This window comes from Peromyscus leucopus, chromosome 22 (assembly GCF_004664715.2).
Source record: "Peromyscus leucopus breed LL Stock chromosome 22, UCI_PerLeu_2.1, whole genome shotgun sequence".
NCBI classification, from domain to species: domain Eukaryota; kingdom Metazoa; phylum Chordata; class Mammalia; order Rodentia; family Cricetidae; genus Peromyscus; species Peromyscus leucopus.
In genome coordinates, this window is record NC_051081.1 from 43,171,830 (window position 1) to 43,179,433 (window position 7,604).

A 7,604-nucleotide genomic window follows, 5' to 3' on the forward strand; every position below is an offset into this window, starting at 1 on the left:
GTTTGGTAAAAAAAAATCTTCTCCTTGCTAGTATTAGAATTTATCTAATAATTTTAAATGAAAAGCAAACAGTGAATGAATTTGGTACCAGTTATTCAATAACTAGTTATCTAATTGATAAAAATGTATCCACTCTATGCATGCATGCACTGATGAAATGCCACTTGAGGGTTTTAGAAGACTTGTTCAACTTGAGGAGAAAATTATTTATGTAAACCCTCTCATTAATGTTTGTGAGTCCTGGGCACAGAATGCCGGAGGCATGGGGATGATGGTAAGTGAGGTTAGCAACTCAAGAGCATCACATACAACACCCCTGCAAGAAACAGGCCTGTTCATTCCCAGTGATATCCGGGGCTCAGGTCTGAAGATGTGGGGAAAGAGGTTATGATAGTGACACACTCCTGGAGAAAACCTCCCTCTGAAATTGTGATATAGATGAGGATAGACCACTGAACACTTGGAATAAGTCAGCCCAGGGAAGAAAGGGAGAGGGTGGGGGTAAGAGCAGTCAACAAGAACCGCAGAAACAGTGTGTGTGCAGCACAATTATCTGTATCACCTGCTGTCATTTCAGGAAGCAGCAAGGGCCACGGCCCCTCACCTGCCCCTCCTCTCCTGGAAACAGCCTATGTAGCAGCTCACTGCAGGGCAGAACTCAGGTCTGGGGGCTGGGTGAACCAAAGTGTAGAAATCAGGTCTATCTGCAAAGCCAGATGTCTGGCCACAGTGGGTACTTCCATTGTGGCCATCCTGGATGTGCATATGTGCTGTGGGATGGTCTGTATGTCAAATCTGTTGCTCTGATTGGTCAATAAATAAAACACTGATTGGCCAGTGGCCAGGCAGGAAGTATAGGAGGGACTAACAGAGAGGAGAAAAGAAAGAACAGGAAGGAAGAGACACTGCCAGCCGCCACCACGACAAGCAGCATGTGAAGATGCCGGTAAGCCACGACGCACGTGGCAAGGTATAGATTTATAGAAATGGATTAATTTAAGCTATAAGAACAGTTAGCAAGAAGCCTGCCATGGCCATACAGTTTGTAAGCAATATAAGTCTCTGTGTTTACTTGGTTGGGTCTGAGCAGCTGTGGGACTGGCGGGTGACAGATTTGTCCTGACTGTGGGCAAGGCAGGAAAACTCTAGCTACACATATCCAGTATTCATCAGTCATTAAACACCCTAAGGCTGAGCTGGCACTGAGTGTGCCATGTGCAATGCTCTGAAACCAGATGCCTGTGCATATGGAGATTAATCAACGCTACTGTCATTGGACCTGTTGGTGACAGTCAATATGGCTTTAGCTTAGCTGAACAAAAATCATGACAGATCCATACTCACACAAGGGATCAGGGACTTTTTTAGATGAACAGGCTTTACCTCACAGGAAATTAAGACTAATTAAAAAATAGAAATAGAATTAAAGGTAATTTTTAATCTCCTTATATAAATACACTTAATTTTAGAACTTAATTGAAATATATTCCACATATAAATTGTACCCTACATCTATCTATATAATATAATATAATATATATATATATATATAAATTTTTTCCAATTATAAAAAGGAAAGTGAAATCTTTACCCTACTATATGGTAAATAAACACTGAAAATGTATATTAAATGAATTTGTAAAATTGGTCACCCTAGGATCCAATACAGAATTAGGAAGAGACACTGGGCTGAAGGAAACAGTAAAGAGAGATTAAAATGCAGCTAACTTCACATAAAGTACAAGATTGGCAATCAAGATAGATATATACCAGTGGTTCTCAACCTGAAACCCTAATGTCCAGGGTAGCTATATTTGGGAATAATGGTCATAGGAAGTAATTAAGATTAAATTACATCTTGAGAGTAGGGCCCTGATCCAGTAGGATTAATGTTCTTATAGAGAGAAACACATCAGTGCATTCCTTCCCCAGCTCCCCCTTAGCAAGCTAGCAGCAAGAGAGTCATGTGAATACAAGCAGCAGAGACAGAGAAGTCCCTTCTCAAACAGGAAGAAAACCCTCTGGAAATGTGATCTTGGACCTTCTTGTTACAGAGCTATGGAAAAAATGAATTCCTGCTGTCTAAGGCATACAGTCAGTGGCATTTTGTGTGGTCAACGTATGAATATTAAGTAGGGCAGAACAAGTGTCCATTCCATTCTGAAACTCAAAACAATGGTATTTTGGTAACTAGCTGACAAAGATACAAAAGTGAGGGATGCATGGATCGCCCTGGGAAGGGGAAATAGATGAGATCTCCATGAGTAAACTGGGGATGAAGGGTGGGCAATGGAGGGTAGGGGATGGGGGATGGGGGATGAGAACATAAGGAAACAGAATGGTCCAGCTGGAACAGGGATGGAGTAGGAAAGCAATGAAAGAGATACCATGATAGAGGGAGACATCATGGGGACAGAGAGAAACTGGGTGCTAGGAAAGTTCCCAGTAATCCCCAAGGATGACCCCAGCTTGGACTACTAGAAATAGTGGGGAGGGTGCCTGAACTGAACTGGCTTACCCCAGTTATCAGATCGGTAAATACCCTAACTGTCATCATAGAGCTTTTCTCCAGTGACAGATGGGAGCAGATGCAGAGATCCACAAGGGTAGTTCATCATATCCTCTCTTGAAAGGGAGCTCACCATATTGAAGAGTTGCATATTTAGGTTTAGAAGATAAAAAGAAAGGGATTTGCATGTATGAAAGAGATAAGCCTGGAGCAGGAGTCATGTTCTGCAGACAGCAAGAGAGTGAGAATTTGAACTGTCAGTGTGAGAAGGTAAACAGTACACATTCCTACTGAAAGTCTTGGGAAGGGAGGTCCTTCCTCTCCTTCATGCACATCTCCCACTGCTTGTGGATCTGCACAACATGGCTCAAGTGTTCAAGATCTAAGAAGTCTTAGAACAGAGTGCTCTCATTATGCAGAAAGCTTGATCACAGCTGAGGCTACAGAGTTTTGTAGAAGCTGTTATGAATAATTCACGCATGGGGAACCCCCAGCTGGCAGGGCTAGGGTATCCCACTCATGAGGGGAAACATGCTGGCATGCTGTGCAGGATGTGGCAAGGTCAGATTTGACTCATTTTGCTTGCTGGTACCACATGTCTTTTGGGCTCTAAGCCCCTCAGCCCCACGCCTATGTGATGGTGTATAGAGACAGCCTGTGCCCACTCAATCCCATGGCCCATCGCCTTTGTGACAACGGTCCGTTGGCTATCGTGTGCCGTTATGGGACTCTGAAGGTCAGTCTGTTGGGTCTTACATCTCACTGTGGAAAAAGTGCACCGACCCCTCCCATTCCAGCTCTTTCCTCATTGCCTACCCCCCCAAGCTCCCCCCAACCTCTGCTAAGCAATTACATTATCACCTATCACCAGGTTTCTTTATGCGGCATGTGCAGCCCTGGTCTCTACTTCCTCTCCCTGTGTATAAGTCTCTCTCTTAAATCTTTTCTTTCTGTTGCTTGACTGTTGAAGGGACCTCCTCTTCCACCCATGGGACTTTGGTGCAGGGGCCTTTCCCCACCCCACTGTCTACTCTACCACTGCTCAGAGCCAAACCCCTCTTTCCTCCATCAGCCTGTTTTTCCTCTACTACTGCTGCCGCTCCTGAGCCTTAAGAGATGGCCACATTAACTAATTTCTGACTAACTTGTTGTTGTTGTTGTTGTTGTTTTGAGACAGGGTTTCTCTGTGTCATTTTGCACCTTTCCTGGAACTCACTCTGTAGCCCAGGCTGGCCTCGAACTCACAGAGATCTGCCTGTCTCTGCCTCCCAAGTGCTGGGGTTAAAGGCTTGCGCCACCACCGCCCAGCCTGACTAACTTTTAGATGCTTCGCTTTACCTATTCCTTATCTGTTCATGGTCAGCTGCCATATTTGATAGGGGCAGTCACGTGATCAGGTGGCACCATCTCAAATAAGGGCAACCACATGATCAAGGAGCAATCTTAAATAAGGGTAACCACGTGGTCTAGCCGCCATCTTGGCTAAGGTCAAAACAGGTCATATGACCTTGCTGCCATCTTTATTAAGGGCAGCATGGGTAGTGCTCCTGGTGCTCAGGCCTTCAGTATGGAGGGAATTTAGGGAATTGCCTCCTACTGTGCATTGTTTCGTTCCTCCCTGGCCACTCATGTGGGCAGTGACTCCATGCTTCTATGCCAGGATAGGGTAGCACCACTAATGCTTAATATTTTAAATTTCAAGCCAGGTGGTAGTGGTGAACACCTTTAATCCCAGCACTTGGGAGGGAGAGGCAGGTGGAGCTCTGTGAGTTTGAGGCCAGCCTGGTCTACAGAGTGAGTTTCAGACAGGTTCCAAAGCAACACAGAGAAACTCTGTCTCAACATTCCCCCCCCCAAAAAAAAAGGATTTTAAATTTCAGATTTTAACATTAATACAATTCTGATATTATTTGGGTCATAAGCTCAAGATTTTAAACCTATATTTATGAGTCTACTGCTGCTTTTAGAAGTCCCATCCCTTATCCAGTTCAGGAGTCTTTCTCACTTGTCTGTTCCTGAGGATGGCATTTTTCTTTCCTGGTCTCCAATTACCAAAACTACAGGCCTGAAGATTTCATAAATTTTAATTCTTGTCTCCAGCCTATATTTCAGCAGGCTGGCAGAAACATCAAAGCAGTAGTTGTAGACCACACCCTGCAGTACTTTCCCTGGTACGGATGCCAGCAGAGATTCTTGTCTGTGTAATGAGGACCAGTCCATCCAAATGTAATTGTTCCTTGCCTCTACACCCAGGTCTGATGACCACATGCCTGGGTTAGCTCCTTACTCTTAACTAGCCAGAGTCCTCCTGACCACCTGTGCCCTGTTTCAGCTTGAAGCAGCTGTGGAGAATACTTAGTCCTGTGCTCTCTCTTCCAAGGACAGGCTGGAGGACTAGGTTAGGGATGGAAACTCTGGCAAAGAGTCCACCAAGAAGGTCTTTTTCCTTTCTTCAGAGGGTTCTTTTCTCAAAGTTGGACCATACCATGACTCATAAGCTCCTTCTCTCCTGTTCTCACTTGGCCTTGTGATCTTTCCCCTGTCACTCACTCTTCTTTGCCTTCTCAGGAGACAGCTTAAGAAATAATTATTTTTTTTTTCTTTTCTTTTTTTCTTTTTTATTTTTTTCTGGAGCTGAGGACTGAACCCAGGGCCTTGCACTTGCTAGGCAAGCACTCTACCACTGAACTAAATCCCCAACCCCAAGAAATAATTATTTCTATATAAGTCATTCAGGATTATAATATGGCTGTACTCAAATACCAGAACTATAGCTACAGGTCCTTAAAATGTAATAGATTCAGATATCACTGCCAACTGCTTAAAAAGTGTCTCTCCTTACTTAAGGTCTATTCAGGCTTAGGAATGTGAGTCTTCATGTCCTTGCTAACTTCATTAAGCTGTAACTAACTGGGAAACCTGTATATTCAGATTTATGTCATGTATATGCTCTCAAAGTTATAAATGCATCTAAGAGATTTTGGTCCCCCAGTCCTCAAGCACCTGTAGAGATCTGAGAATATGGCATTTAATATAAAAGCTTTTTATGATAAAGAGACATATCGGCTCCTGGCAGCATCCTGTATCTTCTCAAAGAAGATGGATGGCCGCAGAAGAATATGGCAAGGTTGGTCATACAGCAAAAAGCTGAGATCCTGTCCATATTGTAAATAAAAGGAACAATAGCGATAGGTTGTCCTCTCCACCGAGACAGGTAGGATGACCTCCTCAAATTTCTACTTTACAGGAAAAAAATCTGTCAGATCTTCTGTGCATATCAGCTGAGCAAGTGCTGCCTTTGGGGTCTCTGCCCCCCCCCCAACAACCACAGAGAGACTTGGGATTGCTGCCTAGGTAGCTGGGAAGCTGTCTCACTTCTTCTTAAATGTATCCTTGTTGGATCTGATGATGTTTGATGACTAGGGTATCAGTTTAATAGCCCCAGACTTCATGGTACAGGATAGACTGGTTTCAGATATAACTCCAGAGGCTCAAAGTTTTAATACTCATAAATACAGCTTTTTTTTTTTTTTTGGTTTTTTGAAAGAGGGTTTCTCTGTGTAGCTTTGCGCCTTTCCTGGAACTCACTCTGTAGCCCAAGCTGGCCTTGAACTCACAGAGATCCACCTGCCTCTGCCTCCCGAGTGCTGGGATTAAAGGCATACGCCACCACCGCCCGGCATAAATACAGCTTTAACAAACTGATGGAACGTTCACTACACAGAGTTCTTAAATTTCTATGTACTTTTAACCCTTCTTCTATGATGTGAATTCATTCCAGCTGTTTTACAGATACCTACAGGTTCCTAGAAAAAGTCCTGCTAAATCTATTCCACCTGTTTTACATATACCTGCAGGTTCCTGGGAAAGGTTCTGCTACTATATCAAGAAACCTGGTCTGATAAAAACTTCACAGTCTCCAGAGTCCATTTTGACCCCACCTAATTGTTTAGCACATTTAGCAGAATCACTGTTCCTGCCTAACCTCCAGAAAAATAGATACCATGACTTCTCTACTCCTGATTTGGCCTCCCATTTCCTCCTTAGCTCCTGGAACATCACTTCTGCAACCTGCCTTCTAAGCTCCCTCTAGGAACAGATGTGCCTGAGATCTCCAGCCAGGCAGGACTCCCGGTTTCCCCCTCCCCACTTCACTCTTTGTCAGCTTGAAGCAATCTCTGGAATTCAGTGCCCATGTTCCCCCACTCAATATTCATAACTCACCTTTTTATAATAATAATTAAAAAAGGATGTTAATATTCTGACCTGCTCTTTGGTGCTGCCCTGCATCCTCATTTTAAGAAAAAACTCTGCCCTTTCTTCTCTCTCTCTCTTCTGCTTTTCCTCCCAGAAGGTGCATACCTTTGAACTCTCTCTCTCTTCTTCTTCTCTCTCTCTTCTCCCACTCTTTTCTATTTTTCCCTTCATCTCTCTATTACAATAAACTTATTTCCATGCAGCATCTGGGTTGTGAATGTCCACCCGCCACTGCCGCTGCATCCACAGAGGCATGCCAGCATGTTTTCCCACGAGCGTGGGATACCTAGGCTTGGACAGCTGGCGGTTCCCCACACATGAATACTTCTCAAATTCATCCTTCTCATATCTGATGCTGTTTGATGACTAGGGTATCAGTTTAACAGCCCCACGTTGGGAGCCAATGTTATGAATTATTCACGGGAAAATTGTCTTCAGACAAATCATATACAAGCAGTTATCTCACTATGTCCAGTAGAGTCAGTGGGAACTCAAACTAAGATACTACAAGAAAGAGGCAAAACACAAGCTAAATTCACCAGTGTACTCCAGATCATGGAGAGAAAGAAGAGCACCAAGGCAGTGGTTGCTGTTTGAAACAGTATATTTCACTCTATTACCCAGGCATGCCTCCAATTTGTGATTTTCTGCCTTGGTTTTCTAAATAGCTCAGATTACAGGTAAGTATATAGCATCTCTAGATTATCACAAAACAAATACAAAAATACGAACAAAAAGTGTAGAATATGTGTGGGTAGTTAATCACTATTACAGAATTTAAATCATATGTTTTTACATATTTACAATACAAGTATGATGTAAAATATTTACCAAGATG